This window comes from Bacillus rossius, chromosome 2 (genome assembly GCF_032445375.1).
Source record: "Bacillus rossius redtenbacheri isolate Brsri chromosome 2, Brsri_v3, whole genome shotgun sequence".
Taxonomy (NCBI): Eukaryota; Metazoa; Arthropoda; class Insecta; order Phasmatodea; family Bacillidae; genus Bacillus; species Bacillus rossius.
Genome location: NC_086331.1, coordinates 116,853,884 through 116,878,254, shown reverse-complemented (window position 1 = coordinate 116,878,254; position 24,371 = coordinate 116,853,884).

Genomic DNA, 24,371 nt, shown 5'->3' with positions numbered 1-24,371 from the left:
CATCTGAAGTTAGGTTCTGCCCATTGGTGTTTGTAAGAAAAGCATATTCTGGGATTACATTAGGGTTGAAAGGTATAATTCCAGTAGCTCTAAATGCAGAGATGCTATTTTCAACTGATGCTGACTTGTTCCAGGCAGCACTCCGCATTTCTCCGAACTGTAGCCTTGTTAATTTTCTTGAAGGGTTGTTTGCCATTAAGTTGTTGCATGCCTTAAAGTAGTATGACTTCAGAGACTTAAAAAAATACCCGGTCTAATGGTTGGAGCCAATGTGTTGTGTGGCTTGGGAGACTCAACAAAATTATTCCGTTGCTCTCTGCAAATTCAAGCATTTCTGTGTTTCTAGTGTGTGATGTATGGCCATCCACTATTAGTAGAACATATCCTTGAGGTTTTCTTGGGGTGAAATGGTTTCGAAGCCAATCAAAAAAAATGTCAGAATTTACATAGGCTGATTTTTGTGACATCTTAACCACACATCCCGGAGGCATTCCATCTGTGTACTCGTCTTTAGAGTTCTTGCCCTTGAAAATACAATCTGGAGGAATAAATGAACCTTCTCCATTCACACATGCCAGAATTGATATGGTTTCACCCTTTTCACCCGATGTGATCAAAGATACATTTCGAGAATGCGATAACTTCTCCAGGCTTATTGTTTAGTGGCAGACCCGTTTCGTCCATATTGAATATATGCCCGGGCTTACCAATAAATTGGTATTCAGACATTAACTCTTGAAGAAAATCAAAATACTCCGTCACAGAAACTTTATTCATTCCCAAAGCTCGAAATACTGACACTCCTTCAGCTTTTCTGACAATGAGATCTGAATGCCGAGATAAAAATGATTTTAGCCAGTCGTATCCTGCCATTTGTTTTTCTCTGTCAAATTTGTGGCTAACATTCAAGCGTTCTGCCAAGTGAAAGGCCATCGATCGAACACTGTTTCTTGTTGGTGCAAATCCATGCTTTTGAAGTTTTTTAATGTGCTCAGCCATTTTTCTTTCATTTTCTTCACCTAATATAGATGAGGGACCAAGACTTCTCTTCGTGACATTATTGGATCGCAGTCTTCGTTTTAGCGTTGTTTTGGGTATACCAAAATTTCTGGCAGCCTCATTTACACCCATCAGCTTTTTACCAACAGCATCAACCGCTCTATGTAAACTCTCCTCTGTACATAGGTTTCGAGTGGAAATGCCTTTACGCTGGTAAAATGTTGGCATTTTCCTGGGGGAAAAGGACCCAATAAATTAACTACTATAGTCTACTGATAAAATTAGTAAAAACAGCATGTATCATGGTTTTAAGAACACATAGTTTAAAAAAATACATTATTTCAATAATCACATAAGGGTTTATTAGTGTACAATTTCCGAAGCAATGCGCCTAGCTGCTGTAACAATATTAAGGAAAACAAACCACGGTGCCCTAAGTACCACAAGTATCTATATCTGTGTGTATAATTTTCTGACAAATGTGTTAAATTACTGTATTCATTGTTATTATAATTAAAATAGTAAAATTTTTGCCGGAGAATCAAATGTGTTTTTTTTTAAATAAGTTATGAATGATTAAAATAGTATATATTTAATTCTTATTTTGATTTTATGTATATAGGCCAGTTATTTTATATACAAAAAATTTCTGCCACAACAGGCTTCAACAATAATTTTAAAATCTTTATCTACCGATTATTTTATTTAGGCTACTTTTCCTTCAAAATACCCTATTCACACTACACATATACGAGTATACCATGTACACCACTAAAATAAGTGGTCCGTCTATCCCTAAATGTGTCTGGTCCATCTATCCCAAAACTATGGGAGAGATGGACCAGTCAAAAACTACGAAATTCTTTGGAAAACAAAGCTCCACGTAAGCTTACAGTAAAGCAGAAAGTTAAAATATACCCTTAACAATGTGAATATAATAAAATTATGCATTAAAATAGTCAACACATTAAAATAACTGAATGCATTAAAAACATTTTCACCTACCTCGTTACAATAGGCACGTTTTACTTGTAAACTGGGTTACATAACATTCCAAAAACTTAATTACAACAATAACGCGTCCACCATCATCGAACAAACTGGGTACAGCTGCATTCTAGCGACTGGTTTATGAACTATTAGCAGTGGTCCGACTCTCCCGGTGGTCCATCTCTCCCGGAACTACCCTATGTATTATATTTCAGTTCACCTGAACTTTAATGAAGACTGGACTTTACTTAATGCCTCGGCTGTCATGAATTTATACACACCAAACAAGTTAGTGACAGCGCAATATTTAAAATTTACCAAAAATTATTTCATTACAAACAATTAATAAAATTAAAAAATTATAATTTGATATCTCAGAAAATTAACTGTTTTATATGTATATTTTCCTTGGTATAACTGTCCTAGCTTATAACCACTCGCAAGAGTGCGTTTAAATGATAAAGTCACACGCCTTGTATTACCGCGCCTCTGTCGTGAGGCTGCGCAGATGAATCCTCGCAGCGAGTGCAGCACTCGCTCAGCGATGTACTCGCTCGTCGCTGCAGCACAACCGGGCGCCCGCCTTCAGGCTTCAGCTGTCGACTCGCTCGACGATCTTGGGGACGGCGAGTTGAACTCGCAGCTGCACAGCCTCCAACTAATCCAAGTGAATTACCTCGCACACGATGCTCGTGTTCCGTGTAGCAGCGGACACAACTCCTTGGAATGACACCCTGTTCACTCGTCACTCGACCTATGTAGATCCTGTTGTTAACAGAATACTCAAAATATGTCTGCCGACTTTATTTACACAAGTGCCTTATGTTTTTACGTCGAATTTCACTTAAATGAAACGATACTCGTTTCCAACAAACTTCAATCCTCTTAATTAGCTTATAAACTCCGTTTCAGTTTCCTTTGCTTACATGCTACCAAGTTCCCGAACTGTAGTCGCACTGCACACGTCCATTGTAGACGTAACCCATACAACTCCGCATTCGTGTAACTCGATACCGCTTCACTCGCTCCAGGTTCTGCACTCGTCCTCGGCGGAGATGGGCTAAGTCCTTGTTGCAAAATAAAAATGGGAGTCTTACCAAACGACAATGTCTGTGTCTAGCTGATTCTTCGACGCCTCTTCGTCGGGCAAGGAGACTTTGCGTGACTTTGCGTGGCAGCTCTGGGGCGGTAGTCGGTGCGATGTGAAGGCAGCTTCGGCACACCATCTTCCCCTCTGTTTCTGCTTCTGCTTCTTGGCTTGCGGGGATCCCCTATTTATACCAGCAAGCCTCGTAACGAATATTTCCTTATAGAATGTGTTACAGCATTGCTCATAAATCAAACCAAAGCAGATAGAAAGTTAATCACGCTAAATGTTACCATTTTTGTTACGTTGAGGCAGTGTAGGTAAATAAGATTAAGTACATAAATACTACCAACGACATAACACACTGCTGTAACGGTGGATCTTTTAGTTTCACAAGGACATGAGGAATGAACAGAAACAAGGTGTGATTCCGTCTGAATATAATTACTCCATATTTATTTAAGGAAACTTATAGCAGATATTAAAATGTGTTAAAATACAATATCAATTACGTAATTAAAAGAACTCTCGGATATGTTAAAAAAAAATATGGGCCGGCCCTAAATTAGAATATAAAAGGTTTCATTAAACATAAATAAACGAATAAAAAAATACAAAGAGGTTCAAATAATCCCAATGTATGTTCTTAAAGTCCAGAACGAAAGTTTTATATAATTATTATTTCTTCGAACGTAGTAATTTAAAGGTTGTTCCAAAAAGGTTCATAAATACTGTAGCACCGGAGGTTTGATGTTCGCTGGCCGGAGTTCAGGAGTCAACATGGTGCCAGAGTGCCTATTTGTTGAAGAGGAAGTGTGTGAAAATGCGGCTAAGTACGCATCCGGCTCTTGGAGCCTGTCTGTGAACAGTCCGAATCAAACATGATCAGAACTGGTACACAGACAGTTGGCAAACTGGGCAGAAAATGCCCACAAAAAGATAAGGGGAGGTATGGGAATAAAGCTGATAGTAACTCACCAGACAGGGAAGTTGGCGTCTAGGTTCTGAAGTGTAGCAAGTCCGGATCTTAAGATCGCGAAAACGCGGGAGGCGCGGACGTTTCCATCATTACAAAAAATATATATTTAAAAAAAAACTACTATGCTGAGTACTGTACAGACGGACTAAACTACTTAAAGAATTAATAGAGATAGCATCCCTTGTCTAATTGACTACATTGTCGGTTACGGCCGGACAGAAGTCTTGTAGTGCGTCTCGCCGATCCGCCGATAACCTAAAACAGTCCGTCTGGAATCGCGACGCGAAGTGTCCGCGGAAGGGCCGCGTCTCGTAATTAAAAGGTATAGCTCAAACAAATGGTGGGGGGGGGGGGGGGAGACTATGGCGTCCGGACCGAAACTTTCCGAAGTTCTCCGAGTGGGAATCACAAAAAAACTCTGACTTCGATATCTCGAAGTTGGTAGCACTGGCCGATTTTAGCGCTATCTGTTGAGGGGTGTCTGAAACAAATAAGGGATCGACTCGCCCGAGACGTATGCTACAGCCTGGAGCTAATGGCGCAGTCGGTGCTGCTCTCTGGCGGCCTACAGGGGAAAGAAAGAGGAAGGTTAGCAATGTCGCCACCAGGTGCCGCGGGCGCTAGCTCCACTCGCTGGCGACAAGAGCAGAAGTAACTGTTTCTACCACTAGATGTCGTGGGTGGTCCATTTCTGCACATATTTTTTTCTGTGGCAAATCGTTCTTGAAGTAGGCCACTGCCTGGAGAGTTCACGTCAGGGCAATGATCCTGGGCTGAATTCTGAGAACCAAGGTGGGGAGCTGGGGGGTGAGGGTGGACAAAAAACGCAACGAGGCTGGGAAAGAGCATCCTAACGTGACTTTCTATGAGTGAACCTAAGACGTATGCGTGACGGAAAGCACTGTTGTAAGCTCGTCTCTGAGAAGTGGTAACAACTCGTCCAGAGCTGTTGTGTACAAATTTAGTCATGCAGGTAAATAATATTACAGGCCGCGAGGCATGACTGCAAGCGGGAGAAATGTCATCCGGGCTGCTAACGACGTCTTAGACTTGCAAAAGATCAGATTGGCCCCTGAGAAAAGGTGCCTCGGGCCACTGGCGCAAAATTTAACTAAGTAGAGTACACCAGCCTAACAAAGCGTAAATGACCCTTGTGTAACCAATAAATATGAAAAACAAGATTTCCAAAAGTAATTTAATATTATTATAAAAATTAAAAAAAAAAACGTGCCGAAATACCTAATTTCCGGCACAAATGTTCTATACTGTAGTCGCCCCTTTGTCATGTAGCGATGACGTCAGGGCCGATATAGGAGGCCAACTTCTGAAAGTGGCGACGGGCCCGCGTGGCGATAATTTCAGTTGGCGGGTGGCCCACCACCAGGCGGCTATGGCAGGCGGGTAGCCTGCTACCAGACGACAAGTAAGGCGGGTAGCCTGTCTCCCAGCGGCAATCAAGGCGGCTAGCCTGCTACCAGACGGCAAGTAAGGCGGGTAGCCTGCCTCCCAGCGGCAATCAAGGCGGCTAGCCTGCTACCAGACGGCAAGTAAGGCGGGTAGCCTGCCTCCCAGCGGCAATCAAGGTGGATAGCCTGCTACCAGACGGCAAGTAAGGCGGGTAGCCTGCCTCCCGGCGGCAATACTCGGTGCACACCTAAGTCGCTTACATGAAAATTCTGAGTTAATTACACACGTAACAAACTATGTCATGATTTTTAACCATAAGTTAAATTACTGTCTTTCCACACATGGGCAATACGTAAAACATAACTTGTGTAGTACTATGTATCATTGAAATACTTCTTTTAATCATCTAGAATTAGCAAGAAACCAAAAATTGCACAATTGTTTGAAAAAATGAAACGGTTTTAAACCGTTGGCCACATAATGGATAAGGCACTGCAGTTTGTTTTCCCAGATGCTGGCTTGATGGTAGTAGTGATTCGTAACATACTGTTCTGTTGAGTGGTAAAGCTCTTGAAGGAATGTTGTTATTTCTCGATGACGTGTGCTCCGAACTCCGAACCCGAGTCCGAGTTGAGCCGAGTTGATCCCAGACCCGGACCAGTTTCTTTGCGAGGAATGTGGCGGACGTTGCCGGAGCCGTCGGGTTGTTTCCTGGGTTTCCGAGTTTCCTCCCGCGTTCCCATCCTTCGCCGCTCCGGCCCGCCGCTGACTGGCAACTGTCCATAAGAGTGTTCCATAGTACCGCATCGGGTGTCAAATAAGATATTGTATCACTTGAACAATATAGCAGATGTGGTGACGATTTTTTTTGCAGAAGTAAAAACTAGTTTTTTTGAAGAAACAATTTATGTTTATTTTAAAGTGATTCCAAAGTATATAAAAAAAATTAAATAAATTTCCAACATAGCGCATGATTTCAACCAAACAGAAAGTAAATTAATGAAAATGAGATCACAGCATACTAGGGCAGATGCATAACGAAATCTTGTGTAAAAAAAAAAAGAGCATTGTACACAGAGGTCACAGAGAATAAGCCACTCGTCACGTCGTGCGCTACGCGAGTTCAACCATCGTGACCTTGGACCCTCGACCATCGAAATGTCGAGGGGATTATCTGCTCTTTGTCCGCTGACTTTCTGAGTTGGGGATTTTTTTTTTCCTCCGCCGCGGGCTTCTCGTTAGCCGCGCGACACTCAAGGAAGCCGCGCGAATACACAGGCGCTTCGTGATCCCGTCCTGTCGCGAAACGATCCCGCGGACTCTTCCCGTCCGGCGACGGGACTGTGCGGCGCGCAGAGGATTCCACCCCGGCCCTTATTTCTAATCCCGCCATTTCGGGATTGTGTGCGGGCGATCCCGGGACCGCGGGATAATCCCGGCAGTTGGGACGGCAAACAAAATACAAGCCAAAAAGCACGTGAAAATAAGTTTTTCATCCAGTTTTACCAACACAGTAATTATATGTCCTTACACGATAATCATTTATAAGCGACCAGACTTGAATTCTCACAATCATATTAGATATTCCACAAAAGTAAAATATATCTCTTTGAATTTAAATAAACTAACAGTAGGGTAAACCGAGGTAAATTGGTGATAGAGGTAATTCGGTGATATTTCTGCCATCGCTGCTCGCTAACAAACCTGTAGAGGAAAAGCTTCCAAATTTTGTTGCTAGATAGGGTATAAGTCTAGCTTCGCAGGTCACTGCGGGCAGAGCGCTCTGTTGAACGCTTTCGAAGACACAAGAAAAAAATGTTAGTACCGTGCAAATATTGTCTTGTTGTGACGCGCAAGCAAAGTGATTTCTTATGTTTAGTTTTTTTCAGCAGAAATAAAGGCATTTTTTCGATGCAGCAACGTGGAAACGTTTAGGTACATGTGGATCTTGTTTTTCAGTGCAAAAACTTTTGATGATTGATGTTTACATTTTCACAAAACCTGAAGTTTTAAGAACATTTTCTTGGCATTTGAAGCTCCATTTTATACCCATGCTAAAATAATAGTTTTGAAATGTAGCTACATAAGCAGGCCAGACAAATACTAAGTATTTTATTTAAATATCATGTGTATTCTTGCTTATATTTTTTTAATGTGAATGCTTTTTTGCTATCAGTCTTATCACCCAATTACCTGTTATCACCAAATTACCTATATCGTCAAATTAACTTAGTTTAAAAAAATGCCTCCAGTACTAAGCAAATCAGTGAACAAACATAAAACAAAGGAAAAGTCTGTTTCTGGAATTGAAGTGTATCGATCATACAACCACAGATACCTTATTGAAGCAGCTGACCTTGTGACTGAAAACAATTTTACAATTTACAAAGCAGAAAAAGAAGAAAATGTCCCTTGGTTTTTAAAAGAAAATCCCAACCCAAAGTCGGTCGTTAGTTTGCCTAAAATGGGAAGACCTCATGCGCTTTACGTTGAATTAGAGCAAAATATTTATCACTACATCATTGAACTGCAAGAATTAGGGTTCGGACTAACTGTTAAACAATTAAGAGATGTTGCTTACCGAATGGCAGAAGTGTGTGGTCGTGAACATTTTTTTAACCCACAGAAAAAGAGAGCAAGCTTGTGGTGGTGGGTAAACTTTAAAACAAGATGTGGACTTACTTTACGTGTACCTGAAAATTTAGCTGCATACAGAGCATCCATGGGAAACCGTAAAATGATCGATGACTTTTTTTCAAAGCTTGATTTGGTGCTGACAAAATTAGGAATCAAGAACATGAAAAATTGCATCTGGTATTGTGATGAAACGGGACTAACGTTCGTTGTTAAACCTAAAAAAATTCTCACTGCTGTTGGAAAAATATACATTTATAAAAGGACATTTGCTGATAAAGGTGAAACTCATACTGTTTTGGGATGTGCGTGTGCTGATGGTTCATGGGTTCCTCCCATGGTTATTTTTAAGGGTGTTCGAGGGAATGATGACTTAAAACATTATTCTCTTCCCAACACACTAGTGCGGCTATCACCTAAAGGTTGGATAACTTCAGAACTGTTTTATGACTGGATGAAGCACTTCATCAACTGTATCCCGCCTCAAAGACCAGTGTTACTACTTATGGACTCTCACACCTCCCATATCTCACCAGAAGTAATATATTTGGCCAAACAAAATTACATTTTTTTGTTTACATTCCCAGCACATACCAGCCACCTCCTTCAGCCACTAGACGTGGGAGTTTACAAAGCACTTAAGGTAGCTTGGGCTGAAAATTTCGACGAATTTATGAGGGAATCATCAACAAAACCAAACCGTTCTTTGTTTCATCGAATGATGACCCCTAGTTTTGTAAAAGCCTTCTTATGTAATAACATCAGAGCAGGTTTCAGAAAATTGGGAATTGTGCCACTTAATCCCGATGCCATAACACATGCAGCACTCGCTCCAGTCAATTACACCGAACGTGCTCAAAATGATGAAGTTTCCCATTCTGAGGCAACTGATACAACTTCAAGCGGACAAGAAGCTTCATGTTCAGGGGAGAAAGTGCTGGTTCCCTCGATGAATGCGAGCCAGGCATCATTGGAAGAAGCTGTCACTGGCATTTTGAAAAAGCCTGTCTCTAACCACAAGGATCAGCAGACAACCAAAAAAACAAAGAAAAGGGATTCCTCAGCTAAATGTTTAACACCCCCAGGTAAAAATGAGGGATTAAAAAAGAAAAAGACAGTTAGGAATGAAACAGTAAGAAGGAACACGTAACTAAATTCAGCAACACCTAAACCTACGAACATTCAGCCAGAAAGAGATTGGTTGTGTGGGGTTTGTGAGAAAAGTTATTCCTCCGATTGCAAACAAATAAATGGTGCTAAATGGGTCCAGTGTTGTTTTTGTTTAGTACCATACCACGAGATGTGTCAAACTTCTGATGATTACACAACCATTTATATGTGTGACAACTGTGCCCAGTAAATAATGTATAAATTGGCTAAAACTTTTCTGTAAAAAAAGTTTCTTTACAATTGCTTTCTATATAAACATTTTGATACAACGATGATAATTATGACGTTTTATGAGGCGGGGGGGGGGGGGTTATATTTTCTAATTAATATAACATTGTTTTTAGTAATTATGTCCAATTATTAATGTTAATTATTTAAATCCTGGATTGTGTATGTACGTGTATGATTTATAAATGTCAATTCAAAAGTGTGCTTATAAAAATTTATATATTATTTTTTTAATGTCATAACAACATTTAGTTGGAAGTTTATGTGCTACTGTGTGTATATTATGTAACATAAATATGATTTGGCTACTTTAAAGAATTATATTTATAAAATATGTTTTGTCACCAAATTACCTCGACTATATCACCAAATTAAATATATATCACCAAATTACATCAAAAAAAGTGTAAATATAAAAAATTGATTTTCAAATGCATTGTTTAGAGTATCAATTGTCTATAAGGTTTAACATACGAACGAAAGTGTATATTAAGACATCCTGTTGATAAACAATTTATTTTTCAACATAGATTACAGCCATTTATCAATAACTGTGAAATATAACCAAATTACCTCGGTTTACCCTATGTGTAATTAATATCTTAAACAAATTATATATCAACAAAAGTTAACATACCTATGAATTTTAGTAAGCATTTGATTCTACATAACAACAATAAGATGCACAGTAACAAAAAAAATATTAAAATAAGAATTAGTCAAACACATTTCTTACAGTGAAAGTGGCTTATCATGTTGTTTAGATAAGTTACTTATTTTCAAGTAAGTATTTTGAATGGTAACTTATGGTAACGGAAATGTTAAAGAAAAAGTGAAACAGAGGAATAATCTGGGAAAACAGGAGAGAAAAACATTTAGCAATTTTTTATCGAACGGCACACTATAACAAAATATAAACTATTAACTGTAAGAAAATATTGAGTAGTTAGGAATAGCCGATCCGAGCACAGAGGCTGGAGACAAAGGAGCAATGAGCAGTGACCTTTGACCCCTGACGTCACAGTTATGACCTTTGACCGATGACATCATCACCGATTTCCTGGAAATTTCCCGATTTTCCGCCAATTTTCCTCAAAATTTCCCGTTTTTCCCTCAAATTTACCTCAAAATTTCCCATTTTCCTACAAAATTTCCCTACAAAATTTCCCCATTCCCGAAATTTTCTAAGTATCCGCAAATCTCCCCATAGAGGCTTGGTATCATCCTTACCTATCCGCAAATCTCCCCATTGCGGGTTGGTATCCCCCTTACCTACCCACCCATATCCGGATCTTGGATTACGTCATTTCCGGCCACCATTTTGAATTCTAGAACTTTCAACCATTTTGTTTTCCAGTATTTAATATTATGAAGTCATAGCCGCCATTTTAATCACACCTGTTGCAATTTTCGTTACGATCGCCATCTTTGTTTATGACATCACAACAGTCATTTGTTTTCGTCTGCTGGAGGCCGCCATCTTGGATGTTGTTACTATCGCCATCTTGAATTTTTTTCTTCTGTGCTGGGGCCCGCCATCTTGATTTTACATTATGTTCCGCCATCTTGGATTTCCCCATCTTTGTTTCTGATGTTTGTTCCTAGAGAGCATCACCATCGCTCTATTCAGACACATAAGGTCGATATTTCATTACATACCAATGTTATTATGGTCCTTATAAATATATTAAAAATATTGTTTTTATACAAAATACATTCGGTACAGCTGAGATTCGAACCATCGTTCACACAGCTCTGACCTTTAGGTTGGAAAACATACGCCTTTAACCGCTCGGCCATCAAGACAATTACCGATCGAAGAATTAAATAAGGTATATATATATAAAACATTAACACACATATTCGGACTTGTAATATTTTTATTGAAAGTAATAATAGCATCATCTTTTCGAGAATTATACGACATATATTTTTATTATTGTTTTAATACTCGCTACCAGGAGCACTAGTGTAAAGCAGAGTGCAGCCGCCATCTTGTTTTCTGTATTCGCTACTAGGAGTGCTAGTGTCTAGCAGAGTGTGCAGTGGCCATTGCCATCTTGTTTTCAATATTCGCTACCAGGAGCACTAGCGTATAGCAGAGTGCAGCCGCCATATTGTTTTCTGTATTCGCTACCAGGAGCGCTAGTGTCTAGCATAGTGTGCAGCGGCCATCTTGTTTTCAAAATTCGCTACCAGGAGCGCTAGTGTCTAGCAGAGTGTGCAGCGGCCATCTTGTTTTCAATATTCGCTACCAGGAGCGCTAGTGTATAGCCAAGTGCAGCCGTCATCTTGTTTTCAATATTCACTACTAGGAGCGCTAGTATCACTTAGTACACACATAATTTGCCAGAGGGTGTTATATATTAGTTTAATTCTGCCCTGCTGGAGTGTAGTGCTGTCTTGACCTACAACATCTTCAGTATGTCCCTCACCTTGAACTTTCCGCTATCTTGGATTACATCATTTATGTTCGCCATCTTGTCGCCAAAACTATCTTGGTATCATCACATTTCACATTACTGTCGACACCCTGAACTTCCCGCCATCTTGGACTATATCATCACATTTGACTTATAACATATCCGCACAGCTGCCAACTTAGATTTTGTTATCACACACTTTAATCTTGACCACCAACATATTGTATTATCATCTCATGTATGCACCCACCATACTTGATTATATTAGCATACTAACTTTCATCCTCTGCTAGAGTATGTAGATTAATTATTCGTAATGAGCATCACATGATCCTCCCAAATACTAAGATTTAAAAAAATGAATTGTCATTAAACCTATCACGGTCCTTATACCAAAGTCATACTGCAGACTGTGCACTGTAGCACTCTACTCAAACTGACTTACATAGCTTACTTTTTCTTAACATGCTTTCATTTGCGCTTACAATTTCTTTGAGGGCTTTCATTTGCGCTTTCAATTTCTTTGAGGGCTTTCATTTGCGCTTACAATTTCTTTGAGGGCTTTCATTTGCGCTTACAATTTCTTTGAGGGCTTTCATTTGCGCTTACAATTTCTATGAGGGCTTTCATTTGCGACTACAATTTCTTTGAGGACTTTCCTTTACACTTATGTTTTCTTTGAGTGTTTTAAGTTTCGCTTATGTTTTCTTTACATGCATTCCTTTGCGATTACATTTTCTTTATATTGTAACTCAGTATCTCATGTAAACAATATTTAAGTATCCATATATATCATTAATCTTAATAGCAAATGTTATGGTCATGCATGCATCCTTATTTTTATAGTTGTCACCATAAATTAAGCAGGATAAATTAAGGGAAATAAAAAAAAACATAGTATACATGAAAAATTTATTTTATTTACAAAGTTTATTTTATACACAGTCTTTTACATAAAGTAAAACATCTATGCTGAGTCAAAATGGCTAATTCTCAGCTCCAGACGGTTCACCGAAGTCAGCGTCCAACCAGATCCTTTACCCATATATTCTTCTTCTTCCATGCAGAGTTCTTCTATACTCTGTTTAACTGACCGATCTACTTCGTCAGAATCGTAAATTGCAGCAGCCGATGTCTTGAAAGCACGCTTGCTCACTTGATTCTCATGCGGTGGCGGTTTACCATATAGACAATCCAACCATAAGTTATATTTTAAAGGCCCATGTGATGCTGTATCGTCCATAAGCTGTTGTATTATATTTTGCTCAATATCACTCAGAAAAGTGCAAATATCTTTGGCCTCACTAAAAGTATTTAGATAGTAATAGTCTTTCAGAACTCCTCCAAATGCAGATTGTGCCAAGTAAAATCCATTATCATTTGTCTGTAACTGACCAAGCATAGTGTTATATTTATGTCCAGATGACGATGCGGGTGGTTGTTGCTGCTGATCTCCTTTAATGCTGGAGCCTGTGCACATGGGTACCTCTAGTTTAAATTGAGGAATCGTAACGTTCACATGCTGTTCCACAGGCAAGCGAACAACACCTTTACAAATCTTCATATGTCTTTTCAAATTATCTCTGCGAGTAAACCATTGATTGCACCTATCGCATTGAAACTTCACATGTGAGGGATTCCTGACACAAATACTTCTCTCGTGCTTTCGCGCATGATGAGCTAATGCAAACATCATGTCGCAGTAGTTGCAACGATGTCTATTTGATGTGCCTTCCAAGACTTGAGCAGATGTGTTCGACGACGCAACACTTAAACTATTTGACACATCAATGCAACGCGGTTGCGGAGATATCATCACTAGTGACCACATAACTCTTCCTTTACATATTTCTTCATGTGTTTTTTTCAATTCTTCGCAGTGAGTAAATGTCTTCTGACATTCATTACAGAAAACAATAGTGCGAGATGGATTCTGCACACAATAACTCTTCTCATGACGTCTCATGTTAAAACTTGTTGAGAACATCATATGGCAGTGCGGACACCGATGCTTCATTGGTGGTGATGGCTCCATGCAGGATTTCGAAGAACTCGTGGTAGGATCCATACTCTCCCCAAATGCCTTTGTAGTTAAACAAGAAAGAGAGCTCCCAAGCGATGTTCACTCTTCGGAGTCAGGATGACAACTAAGCTACTAATTCCATCCACATCCCTACATATAAAGCCAGCCCCTACCCCCACTACGACACTCTTCACATCATCAACATGTTTACTCAGGACTCAGCTTGCATAGGGTCTCTCTCTCTCTTCTACTCCAAATCATTCAACTATCCTAGAATTCTTGAAACAATCTAGGAAAAGCAGATTCATAACCTAACCAATGTAATCACGAGATTATTTCTTTGTATGGTAAACACAACTAAAATACATCCCCTCCAGCTGCCATGATCTATTATTAATAAAATGCCTCATATCCTCTTAAATATTAACATCTGTATAGGACTTTGCACGCCTCATTTAATTTCAAAACTCCCAGCCACTATATCTACGCAGAACCATAAATCATTAATACTATTCCAAATCACAGTCTTACACCAGCATGTTTGTGTAATATTATCCACTGTATTTTTTTCGTAAAGTTACCATTCCAACATAACCTACTAACATAATACTTAGATAATGTTATGTAGCATTCCATACCATTTTATCAGTCAGTCGTAATCATGCATAACTATACTCTAGCCATTGTTCTAAAGCAGCCAAATTAATTACTATCAGTCCATCATTATCACACTACTTAATATAATTCCATAAATATTTACCATAAACAAACATTTACTACACCATATTAAATATGTACTAGGTCCACCCAACAATCCAACATGAACATCAGTCAAAAGAAAGTTTTTAAATCTACAAACCATAACATACATTCCTATTCCTCAGCCTCGCAGTACCCAACATTCATCAGCTTACAAACTCTTTAAATTAAACATTTAATTATGTATTTTTTTCTTTCATTCTTTGAATGTTTCTTGCAGTAAATAATTTTGAGTCAAATACCACTTATAGACATAACCAGTCACATCCTGCCATACAAAAATTCACAGCATATCTCGACTTAACCACAGGATAAATCCATACAAGATCTTAAAAGTAGTTGGAAATGGGGGGTTCAAGCACAGGCGCAGGAGCCAGGAGCCGGCCGCCATCTTGGATGACGTCATTTTTGACCCAAAATTCCTCAAAATTCCTCAAAAATGACTCAAAATGACTCAAAATTTCCCGTTTTCGAGGGAAAAATTCCCGTTGCGAGGGAAAAATTCCCGTTTCGAGGGAAAATTTCCCGTTTTATTCCGTAAAAATCCCAGTGGATAGAAAAGTCCTAAAAGTGGCTTAATCATCCCTAACGCAAGCCACTGTTAAGCCGCTATCAGGACTTGACCTTTGACCTTGCTAATCTATGCTAATCTATGCTAATCTATGCCAATATATGCCAATCTACGCTAATCTATGCCAATCTATGCCAATCTATGCTAATCTATGCCAATCTATGCTAATCCGTATGCTAATCTATGCTAATCTGTATGCTAATCCATACTAATCTGTATGCCAATCCATGCTAATCCATCCACCATTTTGTATTTCTAGAAATTTCCACCAACTTTGAATCGTGACGTCACCGTTGCACTTTGTGTCACGGACGCCATCTTGGATTTGAATTTTTTTTTTTCGAACTTTGAAATTCGATGTAAACATCAACCACCATCTTGTTTTCGTCTGCTGATGGCCGCCATCGTGTTTTCGTCTGCTGGTGGCAGCCATCTTGTTTTCGTCTGCTGGTGGCCGCCATCTTGTTTTCGTCTGCTGGAGGCAGCCATCTTGTGAGAGTGTGCTCACGCCATGTTAGTTTAATTCTTACCCGCTAGAGTGCAGTAATCATTTATTATTACTGTGACACCCACCATCTTGTCATTTGGCCACCATCTTGAAAATCCATAATTATTTAGCTAGGAATTCGGGAAAGATTCCAAAATTTATTAAATAAATCACCCATTAATTTATTTATTGAATCGCTGGATTCCCGTCCTTTGTTCGATACCTGATCGATGCAATAATGTTTAATTTTATGTAAAATAATAATAATTTCAATAAACCATCTTCAACATTCTTAAAGAGACTTTAAAACCTCTACTACCATCATCCTATAAGCCATCAACACCACCATCTTGGAAAATTCGTAATTATATTGCTAGAGATTCAGGAAAAAGTTACAAATTCATTAAATAAATTTGCAAACAATAAAATGATTAATTAGGTCGACTCAGGCCCTTGACACGATTCGGAATGAAGATGGAAAAAAATAAACATAATATAATAGTGGCAGGTTCGAGAAAGAAAACAACACAAGTTCTTTCACAAAATAAACTTTATTACATAATTTCTACTTTACTACACGAACACTTGCGAAAGCCAGCAATCTTATAATCATTTAGGTCCGCAGCGGCGTGAAATGACTAATTCTTAGCTCCAATCGGCTTATACTAGAAAGAGTCCAGCCAGAACCTTTACAGACATAGTCCTCCTCTTCTTGACAGAGTTTCTGGATACCGTTTTTAACAGTATGCTTCACATCGTTAGAACTGTAAATTACTGCAGCCGATGTCTTGAATGCACACTTCTTCACTTCGTCTTCGAATGGATACGGCTTTCCATATATACAGTCCAACCACAAGTTGTATTTTAATGAACCGTTTGTTGCTACATCATCAGTAAGCTGATTGATTATGTTCTCTTTGATATCATCAAGAAAATTACAAATGTCTTTCGACTCACCTAACGTATTTGGATAATAGTAGTCTTTCAATGTTCCACGAAATGCAGACTGCGCCAAGTAGAACCCATTATCATTCACTTGTAATGCGCCGAACACAGTCTTAGGTTTATTTTCATGTTCAGACGTCATACCAATCGGTTGCTGCACATCGGTTTTCTTGCTTGTTCTCTTACGAGTCTCCAATCTAAAGCGAGGAGTCGAAGTTTCTACAGGTAGTTCTTCAGTAGACACACGGACTTTACCGTTGCATTTTTTCACATGTCGTCGCAAACTGTCAATACGTGTAAACCATTCATGACACCCATCACAGCGAAACTTTATACGAGATGGATTCTTCTTGCATTTACTCCGCTCATGTCTTCGTGCATCATGAGAAAATGCGAACGACATATCACAGTAGCTGCAAGGATACCGTGGTGATGAAGACGATCCTTTCAGACCCGAACCAGATGATGTTGTTGCAGCAGTTACACCATCTCCAGGCATACTCTTATGAACATCAATACATCGTTGCTGCACCGAAACCTTTACTTTCTGCCGCACAGCAGGTCCTTTGCATGTCTTCATGTGCGTTTTCATATTATCTTATCTTGCAAATTGCTTGTGACATTTCTCACAAACAAACATTTTACGATAAGGGTTCTTAGCGCATTCTCTCCTCTCATGTCGTCGAGTATTGCTGCTGTTTGTGAAAATCTTGTCACAGTAACAGCACCGATGTTCGTTAGTCGGTGTTGAATCACCAGTCATTGAAGTTTCCATCGAGGGCGAAACGAAGTTCGACGAGTTTTCCTGCGTAGTCAGCACCACCGGCATTAAAGTCTCTCCTGCTGACGGTATCGCGACTGTTGAAATCTCCTCTTTTGATGACGTCGTCTTTGCCGACGGGATCTGCACCTTCTCCACCGTAGCTGACGTCAGGGTTCCCGTAGACGATGGTGCGTCGTCCATCAAGTTCGGCGTTTTAGATGGTAAAGATGCCATCGAAGTCTCAAGAACAGGCAATTACACGACGTATGCACCAGTAGAATCAAACTAGGTGATCCTTACACCGACGGCGTCAGTAACAAACTGAGCGACCTGCTGTCCAGGACTCGCTTATATACACGCACCGGTTGGAATAATACTCTAGTCAAATCAAGAACCAATTACTATAATACTCGAGTCAAAACACCATTGAAAGAAGAAGCGCACCAAAATAAGGTAACGCATTTGGAAACAAATTCATCAAATGAAATGAACACGCAATGCACGCACTTGCAGCTTTCATCTCAAGGTATCATTTAAATTTCATTCAAGCGAAGTATCAAGCCAATGTCACATCATATTATCATCCTATTGGTCATACTATCCTCAAAATATAACAGTCTTATAAATCACACCAGTTATAGAAGGACTTATAGGTTATAACACACATCATTTCAGCCATTGTTCTTTAACAAATTCGAATTTAAAAATGTAAAATGTAAGTACTTGTTAAGTTGAAGAACCAGGTACATAAATATATTATATACTTTATGGACACTGTAGGCACAAAAACCATGAAAGTACATATGTAAGAATGATATTTAATAAAACTAATATTAGCTCTATACCCACACGACTATGTGTTGACTGCTGTGTCTAGGGTGTTGACCTCAATTTATACCGCTAGGACCTCCCTCCAGTCCAGTCACGTGTACCGTTGCTTCCGCTGTTGTCCCCCGTCTTGCTGGCGGCCTCCAATATTCGAACGAGGTGATCAACCATCCAAACCCTAAACATGTTCGCATTGTGTCTTGAGATCGGACCTAGACATCCAAGTTACATAGAGTATAATATACTCTGAAATACATAATAAAGAGAAAATTGATATAAATAACATTATACTTTGCTTAATAGTTCCAGAAGTAATGAACGCACTGCTTGACCAGTGACAGGTGTAACTAAATATTAAATATATTTTATTTTCCATTACCTTTCGTGGAATTTATTAATCATTCACTCTACGAAAAACAACTCAAGACAATATACCTGACCATCGAATTAAAATACAGTACCGCTATGCCTTACATGAAAGTCTAATTATTCGATAATCTGAATAACCTATAAATCGTTCATGTACAAAGCCACACATACAGGCCAATTGTCTATGGACCATCAGACCGAGTCATGACAATATCAGACGTATAGGTTAGAATTTTCAGAACCGCAGGACCTTCTTCGTCTTTAGATAATTACAGTCATTTAGACCATCATGAAATCTTAATACATACTAAAGGACCAAGCGACCTTGAAAAATATTTTAGTAACACCAAGAGGTTTTGAACTAGTAAATATTCAGTCACTACATATTTTACTATGCGCAATCAACAAAAAGGAAGCACCATCAACGAAAAGACAGCACATTTGTAAACACCATCAACAAAAAGGAAGCACAATCGGAAGCACATTCATAGAAAAGGAAGCACAATCGGAAGCACAATCACAAAAAGGAAGCACATTTGGAAGCACAATCACAAAAAGGAAGCACATTTGGAAGCACAATCCACAAAAAGGAAGCACATTTGGAAGCACATTCAACGAAAAAGGAAGCACAATCATAGAAACAACGCACAATCGGAAGCACAATCAACAAAAAGGAAGCACATTCGGAAGCACATTCACAGAAAAGGAAGCACAATCGGAAGCACAATCACAAAAAGGAAGCACATTTGGAAGCACAACCACAAAAAGGAAGCACATTTGGAAGCACAACCACAAAAAGGAAGCACATTTGGAAGCACAATCCATAAAAAGGAAGCACATTTGGAAGCACATTCAACGAAAAAGGAAGCACAATCATAGAAACCACGCACAATCGGAAGCACAATCAACAAAAAGGAAGCACATTTTGGAAGCACCATCAACAAAAAGGAAGCACATTTTGGAAGCACCATCAAAAAGGCAGCACATTTTGGAAGCACAATCAAAAAAGGCAGCACATTTGGAAGCACCATCAACAAAAGAAGGAAACACATTTTGGAAGCACAATCAAAAAAGGCAGCACATTTGGAAGCACCATCAACAAAAAGAAGAAAGCACATTTTGGAAGCACCATCAAAAGGCAGCACATTTGGTAACACAAGTTACGAGAACTAAGTCTTAGTTAGAAATCAGAATGAAAGAAATAAAAACATTAAATTTTTACTTTTAATATTTAATTTATTTCTTAAGATTATACAAATAGAAGTAAAATAAGCCATTATTGTATGTAGCCAGCTTTCCTCAGTTCTTCGAGTATGAAGGATATTTCTTTTATGCACGAATAGTTTCCTGCACAAAGCGAGCCATGTAGAAGTCTTAGCCGGTCAACCAATAAGTTTGGATCTTTCCACGATGTGTAATCAATCTCTTCTACCACCATCTCACTTGCTTGTTTATTATAAATACTTTTAATATCACAATCGTCCCAGTGATCATAATAAGCGTTATCAGATTTATTTATTATAACACGTCGTTTCCATCGTTTCGGTCTCAGGACACCGTTACATTCTTCGATCTTGTCAGCTTTAGGTGCTTCATCACAGTCTATGCTTTTGTCAACAGCCTCAGAGTCACTGTTACAATCACTGTAGAAGACATCCTCTTCACCCAGATTACCATATGAATTCGATATCGATGATGTCGAAGTGCCATTATCGTCTTCATGCTTCCTTTTTAGGAGTCCATCATTTTTACAAAGTAAGAAAGATCTACTTGAATTCGGCTGGAATGTATTCTCACTTTTCACGTTAAGGATTCTTCCATTGTCTTCATTCTTCCATAAATCATCATCGTCCTTCAATTTAAGTTCTTTGTCGAGATCGGAAGAGCCACGAACATAATCTCTCTCAAGACAAGGAAAATTATTGTCGTAATGCAGATCACTATTCCTTAGTCTAGTAGATCCACCGTTGTACTCTGGCTTGTACGCAGGCTTAACGTTACAAGTTCTGTCATGTCTTTTTAAGCTCTCTCTCCGCGTAAACGACTTGTTACATCGAACGCAACTTATCATATTGCGTAGCGGATTTTTAACACAGTCATTCTTCTGGTGTTGTCTTCCATTCTTTCTCAAGATAAATTCTTTGCTGCAAAACTTACACCTGTGTCCTTTCGATACAGCGACAGACACCGAATCAGGATTCATATTAGTTACTGTGACTAATGTTAGATACAAACAGACAGTTTTCCAATTGGAACCATTACTTAAATATAATTTTTTAAATATTTCTTAAGCGATAGTTATCTCATGCAAAGGTACTTGTTGTAAGTAGTTCTGCTTTTCAACAACAGATGACACCACGTATTGCTTGCAGGTAAATATTATTTCTTTCTTTCATGCGGGATGCAGGATTCTCACTAACGATCGCAATAGAGGGATGGCATCGCTAGACTCCAAGGAGAAGGTAGTTTGTTCTTCCAGTTAGTGTTTCTCAGATTTCTCAGGGTATATATTATTATTTGACTGAATAATGATTTTTTTTTTAAATTCCACGTAATAAAAATAAAATAGAAGCACTCAGAGAAAACCATCAGGGATGATGTCGTTTATAAACATCATAAATTACCATTTTTTTAAAAAAAAGTCCAAATTTAATCATGCTTAAGCAAAGAGTTCACAAGCCCGCTTGTGCTAGAACTCTCATGTTGCTTAAGCAAAGAGTTCACAAGCCCGCTTGTGCTAGAACTCTCATGTTGCTTAAGCAAAGAGTTCACAAGCGGGCTTGTGCTAGAACTCTCATGTTGCTTAAGCAAAGAGTTCACAAGCGGGCTTGTGCTAGAACTCTCATGTTGCTTAAGCAAAGAGTTCACAAGCGGGCTTGTGAACTCTTTGCTTAAGCAGGATTAAATTTGGACTTTTTTTTAAAAAAATGGTAATTTATGATGTTTATAAACGACATCATCCCTGATGGTTTTCTCTGAGTGCTTCTATTTTATTTTTATTAGGTGGAATTTAAAAAAAAAATCATTATTCAGTCAAATAATAATATATACCCTGAGAAATCTGAGAAACACTAACTGGAAGAACAAACTACCTTCTCCTTGGAGTCTAGCGATGCCATCCCTCTATTGCGATCGTTAGTGAGAATCCTGCATCCCGCATGAAAGAAAGAAATAATATTTACCTGCAAGCAATACGTGGTGTCATCTGTTGTTGAAAAGCAGAACTACTTACAACAAGTACCTTTGCATGAGATAACTATCGCTTAAGAAATATTTAAAAAATTATATTTAAGTAATGGTTCCAATTGGAAAACTGTCTGTTTGTATCTAACATTAGTCACAGTAACTAATATGAATCCTGATTCGGTGTCTGTCGCTGTATCGAAAGGACACAGGTGTAAGTTTTGCAGCAAAGAATTTATCTTGAGAAAGAATGGAAGACAACACCAGAAGAATGACTGTGTTAAAAATCCGCTACGCAATATGATAAGTTGCGTTCGATGTAACAAGTCGTTTACGCGGAGAGAGAGCTTAAAAAGACATGACAGAACTTGTAACGTTAAGCCTGCGTACAAGCCAGAGTACAACGGTGGATCTACTAGACTAAGGAATAGTGATCTGCATTACGACAATAATTTTCCTTGTCTTGAGAGAGATTATGTTCGTGGCTCTTCCGATCTCGACAAAGAACTTAAATTGAAGGACGATGATGATTTATGGAAGAATGAAGACAATGGAAGAATCCTTAACGTGAAAAGTGAGAATACATTCCAGCCGAATTCAAGTAGATCTTTCTTACTTTGTAAAAATGATGGACTCCTAAAAAGGAAGCATGAAGACGATAATGGCACTTCGACATCATCGATATCGAATTCATATGGTAATCTGGGTGAAGAGGATGTCTTCTACAGTGATTGTAACAGTGACTCTGAGGCTGTTGACAAAAGCATAGACTGTGATGAAGCACCTAAAGCTGACAAGATCGAAGAATGTAACGGTGTCCTGAGACCGAAACGATGGAAACGACGTGTTATAATAAATAAATCTGATAACGCTTATTATGATCACTGGGACGATTGTGATATTAAAAGTATTTATAGTAAACAAGCAAGTGAGATGGTGGTAGAAGAGATTGATTACACATCGTGGAAAGATCCAAACTTATTGGTTGACCGGCTAAGACTTCTACATGGCTCGCTTTGTGCAGGAAACTATTCGTGCATAAAAGAAATATCCTTCATACTCGAAGAACTGAGGAAAGCTGGCTACATACAATAATGGCTTATTTTACTTCTATTTGTATAATCTTAAGAAATAAATTAAATATTAAAAGTAAAAATTTAATGTTTTTATTTCTTTCATTCTGATTTCTAACTAAGACTTAGTTCTCGTAACTTGTGTTACCAAATGTGCTGCCTTTTGATGGTGCTTCCAAAATGTGCTTTCTTCTTTTTGTTGATGGTGCTTCCAAATGTGCTGCCTTTTTTGATTGTGCTTCCAAAATGTGTTTCCTTCTTTTGTTGATGGTGCTTCCAAATGTGCTGCCTTTTTTGATTGTGCTTCCAAAATGTGCTGCCTTTTTGATGGTGCTTCCAAAATGTGCTTCCTTTTTGTTGATGGTGCTTCCAAAATGTGCTTCCTTTTTGTTGATTGTGCTTCCGATTGTGCGTGGTTTCTATGATTGTGCTTCCTTTTTCGTTGAATGTGCTTCCAAATGTGCTTCCTTTTTATGGATTGTGCTTCCAAATGTGCTTCCTTTTTGTGGTTGTGCTTCCAAATGTGCTTCCTTTTTGTGGTTGTGCTTCCAAATGTGCTTCCTTTTTGTGATTGTGCTTCCGATTGTGCTTCCTTTTCTGTGAATGTGCTTCCGAATGTGCTTCCTTTTTGTTGATTGTGCTTCCGATTGTGCGTTGTTTCTATGATTGTGCTTCCTTTTTCGTTGAATGTGCTTCCAAATGTGCTTCCTTTTTGTGGATTGTGCTTCCAAATGTGCTTCCTTTTTGTGATTGTGCTTCCAAATGTGCTTCCTTTTTGTGATTGTGCTTCCGATTGTGCTTCCTTTTCTATGAATGTGCTTCCGATTGTGCTTCCTTTTTGTTGATGGTGTTTACAAATGTGCTGTCTTTTCGTTGATGGTGCTTCCTTTTTGTTGATTGCGCATAGTAAAATATGTAGTGACTGAATATTTACTAGTTCAAAACCTCTTGGTGTTACTAAAATATTTTTCAAGGTCGCTTGGTCCTTTAGTATGTATTAAGATTTCATGATGGTCTAAATGACTGTAATTATCTAAAGACGAAGAAGGTCCTGCGGTTCTGAAAATTCTAACCTATACGTCTGATATTGTCATGACTCGGTCTGATGGTCCATAGACAATTGGCCTGTATGTGTGGCTTTGTACATGAACGATTTATAGGTTATTCAGATTATCGAATAATTAGACTTTCATGTAAGGCATAGCGGTACTGTATTTTAATTCGATGGTCAGGTATATTGTCTTGAGTTGTTTTTCGTAGAGTGAATGATTAATAAATTCCACGAAAGGTAATGGAAAATAAAATATATTTAATATTTAGTTACACCTGTCACTGGTCAAGCAGTGCGTTCATTACTTCTGGAACTATTAAGCAAAGTATAATGTTATTTATATCAATTTTCTCTTTATTATGTATTTCAGAGTATATTATACTCTATGTAACTTGGATGTCT